We start from the raw sequence: 18,807 nt of genomic DNA, 5'->3' as shown, positions 1-18,807 counted from the left end.
TGCTAGGATATTTGCCTACATTTTCTTCTATTAATTTTATAATTTTCTTCTTTCCCATTTAGGTCTTCAATCCATGTGGAGTACACTTTTATATATGATGTAAGAAAGGGATTCAAACTTTCCATCCCATATAGTGTACCAGTTTTTCCAATAACTTCTAAATAATTTATTCTTTCCCTATTGGTTTGTGTTGCCATCTTTACTTATCAATTCTTATATTTACAGGTCTATTTTTGAATCCTCTCTTCTCTTTCTTGGTCCATTTTGTCCAGTGTTATGCCTGTACTGCAACTGAAATATATCTTATTATCTGAGGGTGAGTCACAATATGTTTATATTTCTTCAAATCACTCTCCCACAGACATTTCACTCATCATTTTGCTGTTATAAATGGCATATCATTGTCCCCCATATTTTATAGCTAGTTATTATTATTGCCATAGAAAAAGGTTATTGATTTTTGTTAGCTGATCTTGTATTCAGCAAGCCTGTTCAATTTTCTCATTAGAACTAATAACTTGCCTGTTGATCTCTTGGGTTATCTACATAGCTGAACATATCACCAGCAAATAATGACAGTTTTATCTCTTCCCTTTCAATCTTATGCCTCTCATTTTTATTTCCAATTTTATGTTACTGGAGCTGTTATAATAAACATCTTGAGAGCTAAATGCTTGAGCACAATCGTTTTTCCAATAGGATATATTCATAGAAGTGGATTTTCTGGGTCAAACAGAGTTTTTTTTTAATTTTTAAGGCTTTTAATTATATTGTTATAATTTAAATAATAAATTCACATCAAACATTATCTCATTAACAGTATAATAAAGTGATATTTTGGAATCCTCATCAATATCTGGGACTATCTATTTTTTATTTTTCTAATTTGAAACTATTAAAAGATATGTCATTTTAATTTGCTTTTTTATTATTAAAATGTTGATTTTTTTTTTCAAGTATCAGGTATAGAATGAGTGTAATGAGGTAGTTAAGAAAATACATTTTCTTTCCATTGTCAAAATTTTATTGACATCGAATAAGACAGTTAACTTATTTGAATGCTCCCTTGCTTAGATTCAATTTTCCATTCTCTAAATGCATAAAATATTCTTAATGCATATCTTCAATGTATTGAACGTTTGCTTTGTATAAGCCATATGATACTAGGTATAGTCAGGGATCAAACAGCTTAAAGTCATGATTTTTGTTCTAAAGAAGCTTCCATTCTAGTAAAAAAAAAAAAAAGAGAGACAGACATGACTGGCTCTAAGAGATGGTGTAATAGAAAGTGATGTTTGTCATAGGAGTCTCATGAATAAATCGTATGGGATGTTATACAATTAAATGAGAGCATTTTAAAGGATTCAATAGGCCGTGGAGGACAGTGAAAATTTTTGAGTAGGAAAATGAAGAGATCCCAGTCACATTTAAGAGATCTTGATATTCTGGTGGTATCTGGGATGGACTGGGGAAGGTCAAAAAAGTGGCCTATAAATCAGGTGGTTGACAATATATTTAGACCAGGTTAGGAGTAATGAGCAGCGTAACCAGGAAATTAATAACAGGGACGAAAAGGAGAGAGACCAGAGATAGGTAACGCTGTCGGGATTTAGCTCTGGTTGGATTTAGGTGCCTAAATAATAGGGGATGCTTTCTAATTTTTTAGTTTCCGCTATTGGGAAGACAGACGAGCCGCTAATGCAAACAGGTTCAAAATTTAGAGGAAAACTTATCTGACCTGGGGAGCTGCAGAATTAATGTTTGATACGTAGCCAGAAACTGGAAGTGTGTGTGTGTGTGTGTCTGTCTGTCTGTCAGTGTGTCTGTCTGTCTAGTTCAGAATGGAACTAAAGATATTGATTTAGGCATTATCTATGTAAAACTGAAAATGAAAATGATTTGGCCAAACCTACCAGAAAAAGACAGAGAGAGACATACAAATTTCAAGTACAGGATTGGTAGAGAATTCAGTAACAGAGAAGAGGACCCACCAGAGAGGCAGGAGAAGACTTCAGAGCTGTGGAGTCATGGAAGCCAAGGGAGGACAGAAGTAGGGTTTAATCAGAAGAGTCAAATGACACCATGGAGGGCGAGGACCAAGAACAGAGTTGGGTCTGGTGCTTCACAGGCATCAGTAACCTTCAGAGGAGCAAATCCAGGGAGTGCCAGGTGTTCAAGCCAGAAGGAATTCATCAGCTACAAGAAAGAGTAAACAATGAAGGTCCAGCACTCTACCTAGAAGCATGGTGATGAAGACACAATGAGACATAAAACAGTACATTAAAAGGGTTATGGAAAAAGGTTTGTTAGGGAAAGGGAAACCTGACGTGTTTACAGGGAGGGTAAATGCAACCTATGAAGAGGAAAAGGTTAAAGATACAAAAGAAAGAGCATAATTAAAGGAATAAAGCTTTTAAGGATGTAGGCAGTGTTGGAATAAAGATGCAAAGGAAGGATTAATTTCAAAGAGGAGGAAGGCCAAATTTTATTCAGACAGCAGAGAAATTTTTTATAAGTAAGTCATTTTTCACAAATAGGGCTAATTCAGTATTTTCAACATGTGAAAAAGAGCAACTAAATTTGTAACCTGCAGCATTTGGGACTGAGTCCATCCTCCTCTCGGATATATTAGTACATAATCATTTTGAAAAGTACCAATGGCAAAAGATGCCTTCCTCATGATAAAATGGTGATTTGCTTCATTAGAGTCATTTGCATTTACAATGTTTATTTGCTACATATTTGAGTCAGGGGATTGCTAGTGAGTAACTCAGGGTATCCTCTTCCACTGTCCCAGGGTATAAACCAAGTCCAAAAGGCTTTTTGGCAGGCCCTGAAAAAATACCTTGACCAGTGACGGATAGAGTCCTATGACTTCCTACATTGTAAATTGCCCCTGATTACAAAACTAGCCACCACATCCTGCTGTTCCCTGAGGCTCTTTCTTTTGTGGTAGGCCATCCATCCTTTGTTGTAACCTGTAGTCCTGAAGGATCAATATTTGACCTCATACTCTGTATCAATTAATGATCTGCTCAGTTTTGACACCAAAGATGGGAAAAGCCATATGACCACATGATGCTGTTTTTCTCCTTTGATATTCACAAAATACACCACTTTGTAGAAGGTGAAGGGGATAGCTGGTCAACTATGTCAACTCAATTAATCACTCCCATTCAGTGGAAGAGTTAGTCCATTTGCTAGTATGACTGAAAGAGAGGTGGGTGATGGCAAGTGGAACACTAAAGAGGAGGGCAGAGTCCACTGTGGGGCCCCCTGGGGATTCAGGGCTAGCCAAAGAGACGATTCCTGCAGAGTGCCCAGGTCATGACAGAACCCAGTACGTGCAAGAAAGGACTAGCTGACTACCATAAAGAGAATGAAATCTCTGAGAATAAAATCTTCTCAGTAAACCCTTGCTTAGGAGCTTGTCATAAGGTTGGAGTCTATTGTCAGTCTTTGTAAAAGATGTGCTTTCCCCTACCTAAGTTGATAAACTCTAAGCTTAGGTATTTGGTTCAAAAATAAAATCAGGTAATAATTTATTAGGTCTGTGGTTTGTAAATTTAAAAGTACTCAATAATAGAAGAGGATAACCCCCTGCTACAGCTCTTTAAAATGTTATGAGATTTTGTGCTTTTCTTTAACTCAAGCTTTACCTGCTCTCAGACATTTCATATTCACAAGATAAAGCGTCCTGTTTTTCAACCAGGTCCATCTGGAATAAGAGCAGATGGTACCATACCTTCACCTGCTTTTAAACTCTTGTTTGATTTGTAACGTGAAACTTGTCTTGGCCTTAAATGCTGCTACTTCTTATGGACTCCCTTCTGCTTCTTTACGTTTCTGTCTCTTATTGACCCCGTACTGCACTATGAATACTCAAGCCTGTGACTCAATGACAAATTTGCAAAATGTAGAAGACGTAGAAATTTTGGAAAAATTATAACAAAATATTACCAGAGTTATTCCTATATTGTGGGATAATTGGTTATTTTCTTCATTTTATAGTATCTCTATACACTTCGTTTTTTATACTTATTTAATACTCTCTGAAATATTCACAAAATACTGCATTATTTTTGTAATAAGAAAAAATAATACTATTTACATTTTGACAAATGTGATCAACTTTAAACTGTACCTGAATCATTTATTTTTTTCTTCATAATGCTATGAAAACAGTTTTGAATAAAGCTAGAATAAGCTGAAACTTTTAATTTCCACTCTTAAGATTCATAAAACACTTCCTTTTGTAATTAATTTAAATACATGTATGCGTTTGATTTTGCAAACAGTTACTTCTGCATTACCTACTTCTAAATAGAACTGGAGGTAAAGAAAACCCAATTTCATCAATTCTAGAGATTTAAGAAAAACAATTTTGCTTACCCAAACCAAACTGAATTCCAAACCATTCATTTCCACCCACGCTAATCTTTTAGCAACCCAATCAGTTAACCTTCTTTTGATTTTATTTTTCTGGAGTGGGAAGTATTGTGGTCAGCTTTCTGACTTTGTGGAAAAAAAAAAAAAAAGAGAGGCATTCAGCCAGAGCAACACAGCTCTCAGGCTAATTTAAACTACTGCTGTTTTTCTTACTGTAAAATTTAATTTTAAAAACACATTCAAATAATAATAAACACATTTTGTGAAGGATGGAGGATCCTGAGCTCTCTCCTTACCATTCCCAAATTCAATGTAACCATAATATCTAAGAACTAGAAGGTGCTAACTTAGAAAAATCCTTGCCTAGAAACATATCCCACTTCTTGCCAAGTCCACACAGTTGAGGTTATTTCTTGTTTGCATGCTAGTCAACTCTTCCTGGAGACCTGGCTTACAGGTTTTATTTCTTATATTGTATTTTAAGAGAAATGAGTACATCAATGTTACTGCACACTGAAAAGCAACCTAAGGGGAAACTGTCCTGAGAGGATGAATGTTCATTTCCAGGAAAGTATCTTTTAGGAAAAAGGATGGCTCCAAGGAGTCAAATTGGCAGAGAAAGAGAGTATATGATGATAAATCAATTCCATATTATCCCCTGGAAACCAGTGGCTCTGACCACCTCACCGACCACCTCGTAAAATTATTGTGAAGATTAAATGAGAATTTAGGTGAAAGCCTTTTGTAAACTCTAAAAGGCCATGCTAATATTATTGTTCTTGAATCACCTGCATCAGCGCAGTGTCTGCAGAGGTGTAAAAATAGACCAGTTGCCTGACAACCGGAGTTAAATGTTTTGTTAAGCTGAGTAAATTAGTCACTGTTAGAAACACACCGGTTTGTAAAGTTCTTCCATTATTTTAAAATTAGAATTCAAGCAGTGTGTCCCAAATGAGATGGGAGAGAGATATTCACCTGAATTTTTTTTATCAGGAAGCTCTGAAGTGCAGAGGAAAACATCATGTGACAACGTCACTAATTTCTAGGACCTCCCATCTTCCTACTCTAGGTTGTTCTGGCTCACGCCTGATATTAATGGAGTTTTTGTTTGTTTATTTTCTACCACTTATATTTGATATTTGTTATTCAGATTGCATTTTGAACCGTCATATAGCTTTCACAGTTGAAAGACTTAGTAATGCAATATTTATCCATTCTTTTACTTTAACATTCGCATTCTAATAATTGTGCTTAAACTGAAAGCAGCACATGAGGTTTTCCAGGTAGAAGGTTTTAAGGGTGTAGAAGGGTTCACAACTTCCACGGACAACAGCAGCAGTGGTTACAGGTCATTCAAACAAATATTCTTTGATTTGGCTCTTACAGCCATGTCTGTCTCTGCTAAGTGGGGGAAATAAAGCAAGTGATATAATTCCCTATGTGTTGAAACCTTTTAGCTGGGAACAGCTTTTTAATGGCTTTCTTTGCAGTCAGCAAGAAATGTACATTTATTCAACGGAAAGCAACAATGATGATAAGGAGGAAAAAAATGTTTCCAACTCTTGTTTCACTCCATGATTTTCAAAATGGTTTTGTGAAGTTTCATTTACAGTCTCTAACAAAGCAAATCAAGAGATACATATATTATCTGTGTATAAAACACAATAAAAGTATGAAGAGAAGTAAAATGACTACATTAGATGATATGGCAGTGTATCTGCTCAAACAGCACCTACTTTATACCTAATCATAAAGAATTGGCTGGCAAATGTTAGGTATTTATTCACCTTTGGGAAAATAAAATCTTCCTGGTTCAATTCAGTATAATAAGTCATTTAATGATCAAGGTGCCTTTGAAACAGAGGAATATATATATATAGCAGATGAATATACCTCATTCATCTGCAAGATGGTGTCTCTTAACTGAGGTCACTTCACCATCACCAATACTGGAGGATGACAAGTGCAATGTACTGATGGTTAAATGTAGGTAGGCATATCCAACGACCATATTGGTATTGACTATAATAGGATTTAAGCTCTTTTCTTGAGCATGCACCTTAGAGAAGATCTGAAATTGAACACATACAACACATTTACAGTGGAGTTACATTTATACAGGATTTATTCAGGGGTTGGGTTTTAACGTCAGCAAATAAGGCAACAGAATCTGGTAAAGTCAACATTACCAGTGAAAAGCCATTATGCTGCACTTTAACTCTTAGAACTTAGATCTTTATAAAGTCAAAGACCAAGAATTATTTCCTTATGTTTCCCTTTGCATTTTAGTTGTAGCCTCCCCTGGAATAGTGGTGATTAGTCTAATGTGAACCAGGGGAAATCCTCTCCTTCTCTTTCTGTTTTCGCAGAGCCAAGATAATTGAATTCATGGAATTTAATCAAATGAAATACTATTGCACTCTCCTGAACCTTACTATGATATGCTGTGTATTTAAGTATATTATTTCTACTTTAATCTTCAAAACAACATCTTGTGATAGGTATTAAAGATGCCATTTTTATGTGAGGAAACTGGAACTAGTAGAAGTCATGTAACTTGCAGGTAAGTGGCAGAATTTGAATTCAAACCATGTTGATTCCAAAGCTGGTATCTTTTGTACTAAACTATTACCAACCTCTAGAAATATAAGGAGGTATTTAAAGTATGCCTATAATCGTATTAATAATAGAGCTGAACCTGGCTGAATCATTTGACTAATCTTTAGAATGCTACATTAAAAGTCTCCATTAAATAAAAAACAGAATGTCACGGTTAGGAAATACATTAGCAGCCTGGGGTTCTCTAGGCTAGGTTTTCTAAGCCCCTTAATTGTTCTACTCAGCCAGTCCTCTATAGCTCCTGCTTAGAGTATAGTTAATATATCCTTGTTCATTGATTATTCACCTCAGCAACCCCTTCTTTAAACCATATGCAAAATATTTCTATAAGAATCTTCCTAAATCACCTTTTTCATCACATCATTGCCCTCTTCAGAAACTTTCAATAGCTTCCTGTTTTCAATCTCATTGAGCTCAGCTCCTGACCTTGAGTTTTTCTGTTTTTTTTGTTTGTTTGTTTTTTATTTTTAGTGAATTGGGATCTAGATTTATTAGGAGGATGTAAGGCATACATGCAATTTAAAAGTTTACAGTAGCCACATTTTAAAAAAATAAGAAGTTGTATTAATTTCCTATTGCTGCTATAAAAAATTAGCACATATTTAGTGGCTTAAAACAACACAAATTAATTTGCTTACAGTTCTGGAGGTTAGAAATCTGAAATGAGTTTTACAGGGTTAAAATCAAGGTTTGACAGGGCTGGGTCCTTCTGGAAGCTCTCAGGGGAAAAGCTATTTCCTTGTTTTTTCAGCTTCCAGGGGCCCTGTGCGTTCCTTGGCTCATGGCCCCATTTTCACATCACTCCAAATTTTTGCTTCCATGGTCACATCTCCTACTGCTCATTGTGAGCTCCTGTTGCCTTACTGTAAAGGCCCTTGAGATTACACTAGGCCTATTATTAGGAATAATCTGGGATAATATAGCCATCTCAAGATCTTCAATTTAATCACACTGACAAATCCCTTTTGCCATATAAGGTAATCTTCACATGTTCCTGAGATTAGGACCTAGACATCTTTGGAGGCAATTATTTAGCCTAACACAGAAACAAATGAATTTAATTTTAAAAATATATATTATTTAACCCAACATATACAAAATAGTATTATTTCAACCTGTAATCAATATAAAACAATTTATACTGCTTTCATTTTTAAATTTAAGTTGATTAAAATTAAATACAACTTAAAGTTCACTTCCTCAGTGACATTCTCCATATCCAAGTGCTCATAGTCATGGGTAACTAACAGAAGATCAATACCGTCTATCTGTGATGGTTAGGGAACTGAAGTTAGAGACAGCACAGCCCACATAAGACAGCCTTCACTTCTGATGCCAACAGAAAGTTTCAGGGTCCCCAAAACCACCAAAAGGACTTACAGAACTCACTGAACATTGTGATACTCATGGTTATGGTTTATTATAAAGAAAGTATACAGATTTATATGAGACAAGGGAAGGAGCACATATGGAAGGAGCACATAGGGCAGAGTCTGGGGAAGTACTAAATACACAGCTTCCATTGTCCTTTCCCTGTGAAGCCATGGATGGTGACAATTTCTTAAAATCCATGCATGACAATACACATGGAGTATTGCCACTCAGGAAACTGCAACCAAGCCTTGGTGTTCAGACATTTTACTGGGACTCTAGCACATAGGCATATTTGCTCATGTGGCTGATTTCAGTCTTCAACCCCTCTAGAGGTCAACTGATAGCCCATGACTGCAAGTCCTCACCTTACATCACATTGTTACTAGCTGGCTGGCTCAAGATCCCCTGCAAATGAAGGTACTTCTAAGAGTCATGGCATTTCAAAGGTTTAGAGATTACTTCCTTGAAACCTAGGACAAAGACCAAGCCCTCTGGTTGGGCTAGGTTAAATTCTTTACTATATACTCTCCAACAACATATTTAGTGACATTTTATTTACTGAATTGACTATTTCGACACCATAAAAGAACAGCTAATGAACATCTGCCATCTGTTATTTCAACAGATATCTATGTGTCAAATGGATACTTACATTTCATGGTTACCTGACATTCTAGCACAAATACTAAAGAATCTTCCCTTTGAGTAACTTAGGGATGTAAAGTAAATCTACCTGTTACCCTGAGTCATTTCTTTGTTTCTGTTTGCAAACTGGCTGATTCACATGCTGTAGACAAAAATATGTACACTTTTGATCTAATTAACAAATCAGTATCCCATTTTTGACTCATAATCTTCTATATTCAATTCAAATCGGAGATAAAAACACAACATTGCTCCTGTCCCTGCATGGCTGTAGGTCTCTCATAAATCAGGATTTTCAGCAAAAGCATCTCTAGACTCTTTGTATCAGGAGGATCCTTTTGAAATAGCTTACATGGAAGTTCCAAGTTTCATAAAATTTCAGAGCTGAACAGAAACTTAAATCTATATATAGATAATTAAATTGAGATGCAAAGTTGTGTGAGATGATTTGTCCAAGGTGACATGAAGAGCAAGCAGCAGGAATACATCTTCACCCTTGGTCTCCTAATTCCCAGGCCACTGTGTGTGTGTGTGTGTGTTGCTTTGTGCTACATCATGACTCCTTCTGAATATATGTTAGTGAGTGGACACTAGTAAAGGTACAGACCTGCATGACAATTTGTAGGGATGCTCGAAACACTGTTGAGGAGGATTCTCTGGCTGCCTTTTGCCTCAGCAGCAAAGAGTATTATAATTAATGAGCAAGTCACGGGACTAGGGAGGGTTAAGGCGTGGTCAAGGACTTGCTACACTTGCCGTCCTCAGTGTAATCATTATAGCTGAAAGGTAGCAAGAACACATCAGTTATTATCACAATTTGCCTGTGACTTGGGAAATTAGTTCTGTCATCCTAGGCCTCAGGCTTCTCATATAAGGAGGGAAACTACAGTGTTTACTGTTTTATCTGGTCTAAGGTGTGGAAATAATCACCTTGTGCATGGGACAAAATGAAATTATGTTTTTATGAATTTAAATTTTTTGAAAGACAGGATAAAGCAATTGTATATCCTTTTCCCACTAATAATAATAATGCCATGTTACAAGTAACACATTCTTTTAAAAATACCTTTTCACGCAGTAATAGAGTCATAGCCACCATTTACTGAGTGAATCATGTATTACAGAAGTCAGCTCTTCTGATATTCACAATAACTTTATGAAGAGTGCGAGAATTTATTTCCAAGATGGCCACACCAAAACTTTCCCTCCATGTATACATATTATATTGGTTCACTGAGAAAAAGAGTCTGTTATCACCCTTTGAGTCTGGGCTGACCTGGAAGACTCGCTTGAACAATAGAATGTGGTAGAAGTGACATTCTAAAACTTCCAAGGCGGGGATCAGAACAAGCCTTGCAGCTTTTACCAGAACCTCATGAAAGGCTCCCTCTGGAGAGAGTGAGTCACCAAGGAATCTGACTGCCTCCTGGGGATGGCCATGCTGTAAGGAATCCCAAGCAAACCACGTGCAGGGGCCACCGGGAAGAGCGGCCCGGCCCCCACTGTCCTAGCTGTACTGGCCCAAGCACCAGACATTTGAGTGACGTCATCTGAGACTGACCCCCAGCAGAAGCGACATGAAGAACAACAGAGGAATCCAGTGACCAGCCAGCACAAAGACCCCAGATACATCATCCACATCATGCCATCCCTGCCACCCCTGACCATTCAGGCTTCCAGATGGACTGCTCTAGTCAACATGGAGCTTAATTTCTGCCTAAATTCCTGAACCACAAAATGGAATCCTGAAATGTTTGTTGCTTTACACTGCTAAGCTTTAGGCTGATTTGCTACACAGCAAACACAGCAATACATTAACCAGAACAAAGGTATTATTAGATCCATCCTTCAGATGAGGCAACTGAGACTCAAAGAGACTAATTCATTTTCCCAAGATGCAAGACCATTAAGTAGCAGGGCTGAGATAAAACTAGATCTAGACAAATTCCAGGGCCAATGTTCTTAACTACTATACCAACTTTTCTCTGGTTTCAGCTAAACCTTAAAAAAAATCTGTGCAGGAGAAGAATCTGTTATTCATGGGAGTAAACAGAAGTTCCAAAAGTTTAAAAGGCTTCCCTAGAAATTGTATATAGTTGGTGGCAGAGTCAGAACTAAACCCTGGGTCTCCCACTCCAAGCTCAGTAGGTTTTCTTTTTTTTAATCTTTTTTTTTCTACAGTAAATTATCTGACTGTCTTGCCAGATAACCACATATATACACCATCTTTTCTGCATGCAGCTGTTGCAGGAAAACAGATGTGGGGCATGAGAAGGGCTGTGTCCCAGGTCTCATTTGAGCCCCTGGGACGTGCCCCGCCAAGTGTTGGGTCCTTGGCTTCAGGCAGGAAAGAATTCAAGAGTAAGCCACAGTTGAGTGAAGGTAGATTTATTCAGAGAGATACATTGAAAGGCAAGAGAAAGGCCACAAGGTGTGGGGGTTGGGTGCTCAGATTAAAAGTAGGTACACACTCCATAGACAGAATGCAGGCCCTCTCCGAAGAGGGAGAGAGAGAGGGGCGGCCGCGAGGCACTGTGTTGATGATTTTTATGGGCTTGGTGGCTTCATATGCTAATAAGTAGAAGGACCAGTCTAAGGGGAAAGGGCTGGGATTCCCAGGATGTTGGCCATTTCCCACCCTTTGACCTTTTGTGGCTAGCCTTGGGACGGCCATGGCACCTGTGGGCGTGTTATTCACCATGTTAATATATTACAATAGGCATATAATGAAGCTCAAGATTTACTAGAAGTTAAATCTCTCATCATCCTGAGCCTCAAGGCCTACTGGGGGATGAATCTTCCACCATTTTGATATTAACTGCTGTGGCATTCCTTGAGTGGCTGTGCCCTGCCCCCTTCCTGTCTCACAGCCACTAAAAATTTACTCAATCTGACAGATCTGAGATCCCAAAGTTCACCTAATTTACATACAGAAAAGCAGATTAGTTTCTTAAGTGTGGTAATCTCAAAGCCAGTGTTTGGAGAAGTAATAGGAGATGAACATTTAAAATAGGTAATAATTCTGCCTTAACTAAAGGCTTATAATTGAAATGTCTGAAGTGCTAATCAGGAGGGAATTGTACTAATCCAGCTGAGATGAATTTAGTTAAAAAAGGGTAAAAGGTAAATTCTAGCAATGTCTGAAGCAATTAGAAAGCACTGAAAAACAAAAATATTGGATACTTTTTTCAAATAGTAATTGAGATTAAGCAGCATTCTATTATAAATGAACAATAATCATAGAACAGCTTCTCATAAAGTAGATTTATATATTTATTGTTTAAAATCTACTTGTATTGCATAGAATTAAATTTGCTTAGAAAGAAGGAAATCTCTGGTTTTGAGAGAAACTTTGTATAAAGACCTCAAACAGTGCTTGTAACACAGTAGCAGTCCTTGTACATATTTGTGGAATGAATGATTATCAGTGGAGTTATGTTTAAATAATATAGATTTGAACAGTTCAACTTGTTCCCTAGAAAGAATTAAGTAAAAAGTAAGATTTTCACACAAAGAAAGTACATTGAGCAGAACTTGTGGGGACTGATTCATATCTGGTCCATCGATCCAGAGAGCCCGCTTGGGAAAGAGACATTGGGAGCCACGGTATCCTCCCACGGCTTCCTCTGTTCTCTTCGCACCAGCAACGCTGGACCCACTTGCATTCCTCCAACCAACCAGCCAGTGTCCTGACCCGCCACGTGCCATTACCTCTGCCTAGAATCCCCTTCCCGCAGATGTTCACGTGGGTCACCTTTTTAGGGATGCAGATTTCTGCTGGGATGTCTCCTCCTCAGAGGGGGTCTCCCACCGCATCTATCGAAACATGCAAACACCCATTCCCTTACTTTGCCTGATTTTCTTCAACAATCCTTACCCAGCCCTGACACTATTTTACATATTTACTTGCCTATCTATTGTCCATCTCTCCCATTGGGATTAAGTTCCATAAAGGCACAAGCATTGTTGTTCTGGCTCACTGTGACGTGAAGCAACATCTAGAACAATTCCTGGCACACAGAAGTGCTCTTTATTATTGGCTGAACGGCTAAAAGCAGTCCATTAGGGAGGAGTTAGAGGAGATAGGGTCGTAGAGCAAATCAACGTTCCTGACAAACACCTGCCACAAAACCCTATGTATAGAATCCTCCCTGTTCGGACAAGAAAGATGATACTCAGAGATACTCAGATTTACTACAGAGAATTTACATCCAAGTAAAAAGAGCCTGCTCTGGCATTCATTTAAATAGAAAATCAATCCTCTGCAGGGGAATTTCATCCAATACCCTTTGCATGATTTGCAAAACAATCGTGACAATCAAGTCATTTTGAATAAAATAAACTAAATCAAATAAAAATTAAATGCAAACATCAATACACTGTTAAATTTAAAATACTGTTAAAACTTCAAAGAATGGAAATAGCTTAAAATTAGCATGAAAATTAAGCAAAACCAGCTAAACTGAGTTGTTAAATAGGGCCATTAAAGAGACAAAGTAGCGCTCAGGCTATTTGCTAACCAAATAACAATTTGTTAATATAAGCACATTGGCTGCAAATGAATTCCTTATAATGTAAAATGAGCACTATTTTCATTCTCTTCACTGATGCAAACATCTACCCTCTAAAAGCTAGCTTAAAGGAAAACAGGTTACAGAGAAATGTGATTTTTGTTGTTGTGGGAATCCTCAACTGAGACTTAATATCACAAACTATGATGCTTTTGTTTTTGTTGTTCTGTAAAACCGAGTGGATCTTATCACAGAGGGGAAAAACATCTCCGGGGCACAGATTCTGCTCCTCTGCATCACTGTGGGCTTGACCTTGTCATTTGGGCCATAAATAGCCATCTGTATTTCATCTAATCTACTCTTGGGTATTCCTAGTGATAGGACCTTAGCGACCTTTCCCCAGCAAATTATTTCCAAATCTAATCAACCCTACATTTAGAAATACTTTCTTAATGTCTAACCTAATGGTCTAGTTTCAGGTTGTTGCACCTTGTTATACTCCCCTTAACATCTTTAAAGATTTCCTTTTCCTGTTACGTGTTATCACCTCCCAAGGACCTATGCTCTGTGGTGCCCACGTGTACAGTCCATCCTCTAAACAGAATTGGGCAAATAATGTTCCCTTAACCTCACTGAAAAGCCCAAGCCCTGCAGATCCCCTACCACCCGTCTAACTGTGGTCTAGATTCCTGCCCCTTGAAGAAACCAGAGTGATTGCATTTGTAAATGTCCAGGTAATGATAGTGTTTCCTTTCTGGTGCTGTGCAAAGCTGTCCTCTGAACTTGATCATCTTCAGGGTGGAAGTGAATCTACAAATGTGATAATAATAGTAATGGTAGGCGACCAAGATGGCCTTAAGCGTCCTTTCAGTCTGACTAAATTTTAAATGGGTTTCTTCCTGACTACAGGCTCTAGATCTACCTCTTCTTAGACCATTTACTTTAGGAAACTTGTAATTATAAATTCTTTTTCCGCCCCTTTGAGATGTAAATCTTCTACAGCCCAAAAATGTCTTTGAAAGGACCTGGGAGCCATTTCTGCAAAGTGTAATCAAGAAAAACAACAGCTCTGTCTCCTAGTCTCATGGGAGGGTAGGAGCCTAAGTTTACTAAGTGTCAATCAGCAAACACAGATGGCCCAACCACACTGACCAACCTCCCGCAACAGCCTCTCACACTTTCCCCTCGCTCACCTCAATGCTTAAAAACTCTCCTGCCTTTTGTCTCAGTGGAGTTCAGTTTCTTGCCTCCACTGTAATAATCTTGAATAAAGTTTTCCTTGCCTGTTTAACTGGTCCAGTGCAAGTCTTCTTTTACATAGGTAAGGGGAGAGGCAGTCTCAGCCACGATAAAACACTGAAGGACTTGGGTCGTGGTACAAGTTAAACAAGAAGCACTTTCTCAGTGTAAGTAATATTATGTATGAACGAGGATGTCAGCTCTGTGAAAATTCATTGAGCCGTACATTTATATTTGTGTAGTTTTTTCTGTATGTTAAATTTCAATCAATTAGCTGACTTAAAAATACAATTTGCATTCTAGCTCTGTCACTTAGAACGTAAGGACATTGTAGCTGATGCTCAAGCTCTCTGAACCTTAGTCTCTTTACAGGTTAAATGAGGACAGTAAGACATATTTCACTGTGTAGTTGTGAGATTTAAATTAATCAAACTTCCTGGTAGAGAAATAATGTTCCTGGCAGATACCCAGTCCCTAGTGGTGAGTAAATGATAGCCATCACTACTGTTCATTGTTAGTTTTGAAGCAGTGTTTTGTAGTAATTGGTGAAAAGTCATAGGAATAAAAACTAAGTCCCTTATTTCAGCAGCCTTATGACGAATCAAGATATTCATTCTATTTTTCTCTACTACTTTTTAGACTTCCAGGTAATTATGATTTTAATGCATTTGCCCCTGAAGAGCAATGAATCCAACATGGTTTATAAGACAAAAATATCTAAATATAATCTAGTTTTTTTGGTCCTATAAAAATCTAGTTTTTGAATTAGTTTTACAAGTTTACTAATCAACTTCCTACATTAAAGTTCAATTCAGTCAAATCAACAATCCCTAATCACTGGCCCTGAACCCACCCAGTATGCCTTACATATTTAGTTTTATTGATCATTCACTAACATTTATAACTGCATGCTAGACACTGTTCTAGGAAGTGGGAACGTTATACTTAAAAAGACAAAGTCCTTACCTTTTAGAACTTTTAGAACTTACCTTCAGTAGTAGTGTCAATACCCAGGTTAAAAGAAATGGATCATTATTAAATACACTGATATGAAGAAATTTTTTTAATATAGTAGAGGGTTACAGCATGGGTCAGACAATGATCAGGAAAAGGCTTTCTCAAAGAAGTGAAATTAGTGCAGAGACATGAATAAGTTTTTTTTCTTAAGGAGTCTTGTAAATAGCTAAGGCAAAGTGGCTCTAGGTAGAGGCAACAAGTACAAAGACCTTGCAGTAAGGAAAATCTTAACTCAAGACTGAAATGTAGGATCCACACTTTGGTATTGGTTGATATGTCTCTCAAGATCCTTTTAATTTACAGCTCTACCTGCATCTTTGTGTGTGTGTGTGTGTGTGTGTGAGAGAGAGAGAGAGAGAGAGAGAGAGAGAGAGAGAGAGAGAGAGAGAGAGAGATTTATTTATTGAAAGAACCAGGTCATTTGTCTTATAAAGTTTTTTGCTGATTCCATCCCATTGTGCCATTTAATGTTTCCTCTACTTTCTATTATCATTTAAGAATGTTCATTTTATCACTACAACATACTTTATCCTCCTGCTAAAAACTGAATAAGAATATGAAAATATTAGGGGTCTGAGCTATGCCAAAATAACTTTCTGATCCCAGCAGAGAGTCTATTTTAAAATTCACTATTTTACATTTGTACTCTGTGTTTGCTCATCACCAAAAAGACCTTGACTTCTCAAGCATATGATGAAATGCTTTTAGACTAGACATTGCATTTATGTACAAACAGCCAAAACTTCAGTTTTACCTCATTTTTTGCTTCACAAATTCCTTTACTTTAACAAAACAGTAGCCTTTCATCCTTAGCACCTACTATGAAGGTGGCACTGAACCGTGTTTTAAAATCAAACCCATTGCCTCTAATAATTATTTTAACCCTAAAATAGATGTCTTCAATACTTATTCTGCTAAAAGCAAGATACAAATAAATGTTTAAAGTTGTATCGCTAGGTTTCAAGTGGAATTGAACTAAATGAATTTGAATTGTGTGTCACTTCAATTTTGTCTTGCATTGGATTTTATTCAGAGATCCTTTTGTGAAGTATTTAGAACACAAAGTGTAATTGACTTTTTGTACCAGCTGAGAAAGAACAACAGGGGACTCATATCTAAATTAAAATACATCTCACCCAAGACTATAAAATAACCAACAGTGCATTCAATTGTGGGAAGCTCTCGGTTTTGAAAAGAGAAGTTGAGAAATTCAGATGCTTGAAAGCAGAGCTGCTTCGGCCAGGTGAACAGCTACAGCTGTTTTATCACCTGCATTAATTACCTAGGGCTGCCATAACAAAATGTCACAAATTGGGTGACTTTAAACAACAGGAATTTCACAGTTCCAGAGGCTAGAACAGTCTGAAATCAAAGTGCTGGTAGGGCTGCACTCTCTCCGAGGCCCCTAGGAGAGGGTACTTCCTGGCCACTTAGTTTCTGGTGACAGCATAACTCTGCTCCCTGCTTCCATCTTCACATGGCCATACCTCCTTTGTGTCTCTTTCCTCTTTTTATAAGGACACCAAATCATATCGGATCAGGGTCCACCCTAACCCAGCATGACCTCATCTTAACTCCATTACATCTGCAAAACCCTATTTCCAAATAAAGTCACAGCCACAGGTACCAAGGGTTATGATTTCAACATATCTTTTTCAGAGATACAATTCAATGCATAATATCACTCTCCTTCAAGACTTATGAAAATCAGTATAGCCCAGGTTCTTAAATGCTCACCGTGCATCAATTAGTATGTACCTGGGGCAAATTGGGAGCATCACTATTTACAGGGTTGGTTTGTAGCATTTATCTGTACAGTAATTGGCCCCTACAAAAATCCACCTGTTTTAACACTGTAATAATAAAAGGCAAAATGGTGCAAACTACTCAGTAGGTCTGAATTTTCTTTCTTTGATCTATGAAGGCAGATTTCCCTGTTTTATCCAGATAAGGCCATCCCATGGATAGGTGAGAGAGAAGCAGAAGGAATGACCCTAAGAAAGGCAATTTAGGCCCTACTGTCCCCTAAGACTGTCCCTTCCATGATCACTCATCATTCAACTACCTTCATCAGGGGAGAGTCCTGCTTTTTTTGTTTGTGCATTTGGTTGATTAGTTGGTTCTGTTTTTCTAAAAACTTCTCTCTGTTCAAGTTAAGTTCTCTCTTTATTTCTCCAAACACATAGTAGGGAAAGAAAAATAATTATTCCCCTATTCTTTTAAGTTCTTAGCTGAAACTACTATAATAAACAACAGATAAACAAGAGGGAAACAAACACAAGTTTATTAACATGCATACTTCATGGATACATGGGAGATACCCAGGGGAAAAATGAGCAACTCTCTAAGGTGACTTAAAATTCAGGATTAAATACCATCTTAATAGGGGAAGGGGAGGGAGGGATGCGGGCCTCCTAGGGGACAGTGAATCATTTTTAGGAAAGATGACTGGGCCCTTAGAAGAATAGCTGGAAGGTGTGATAGTTAGTGGCAAAGTTTGAGTGTGATGTGGACTTGTACTTAATTACCACTCCCTGAGGTGAGAGTCAGTCTCCCCTGGCTGAAGAACGTCCCTGAGTGGGGATCTATTACAATTGAGTTCTTTGGGAGGATCTGTCATTAGGCGGAGAAGGGAAGTCCAGAGAAATCCTCTGCTCTATTTGCTGTTTTTCAAGTGTCTACAGCTAAACATAACCAATATGCCAAAGTGACATATTTTGAGGTGGCATATTCTGCTCCCTTCAACATCTGAAGACTTCTTATAGTCACTTCTTCACGTCAACAAGATCCTCGGTCAGGGTTTACTCCAACCTGCTGCCTTAAACTCATTCATGGTCTTTTGTAGTATGGGGACCCACTCAGACCCTCAGAGTTGGCTTGAAGATTATTTTATGGGGTTTTTTTTTCCCTACCTACGATTTTTTTTGATGGGGGTGCTGGTATGGGACATCATAGAGGAAGTCCTTGGCACAAGGGCAGGGGACTGGGAAATTTTAGAGCCCCCTCCTGGGGC

The 18,807-nt window shown here is 37.8% G+C and overlaps 1 long non-coding RNA gene across 1 annotated transcript in view; it reads right to left on the bottom strand.

Moving 5' to 3' along the window:
* LOC141578166 (uncharacterized) overlaps positions 1–18,807 on the bottom strand; it is a 367,419-nt gene that overhangs the window by 123,276 nt on the left and 225,336 nt on the right. The window lies entirely within an intron of this gene.

This window comes from Camelus bactrianus, chromosome 1, assembly GCF_048773025.1.
Source record: "Camelus bactrianus isolate YW-2024 breed Bactrian camel chromosome 1, ASM4877302v1, whole genome shotgun sequence".
Classification (NCBI taxonomy): domain Eukaryota; kingdom Metazoa; phylum Chordata; class Mammalia; order Artiodactyla; family Camelidae; genus Camelus; species Camelus bactrianus.
The sequence above is the reverse complement of the archived record's forward strand: the minus strand, read 5'-3'. Positions and strand labels throughout refer to the sequence as shown.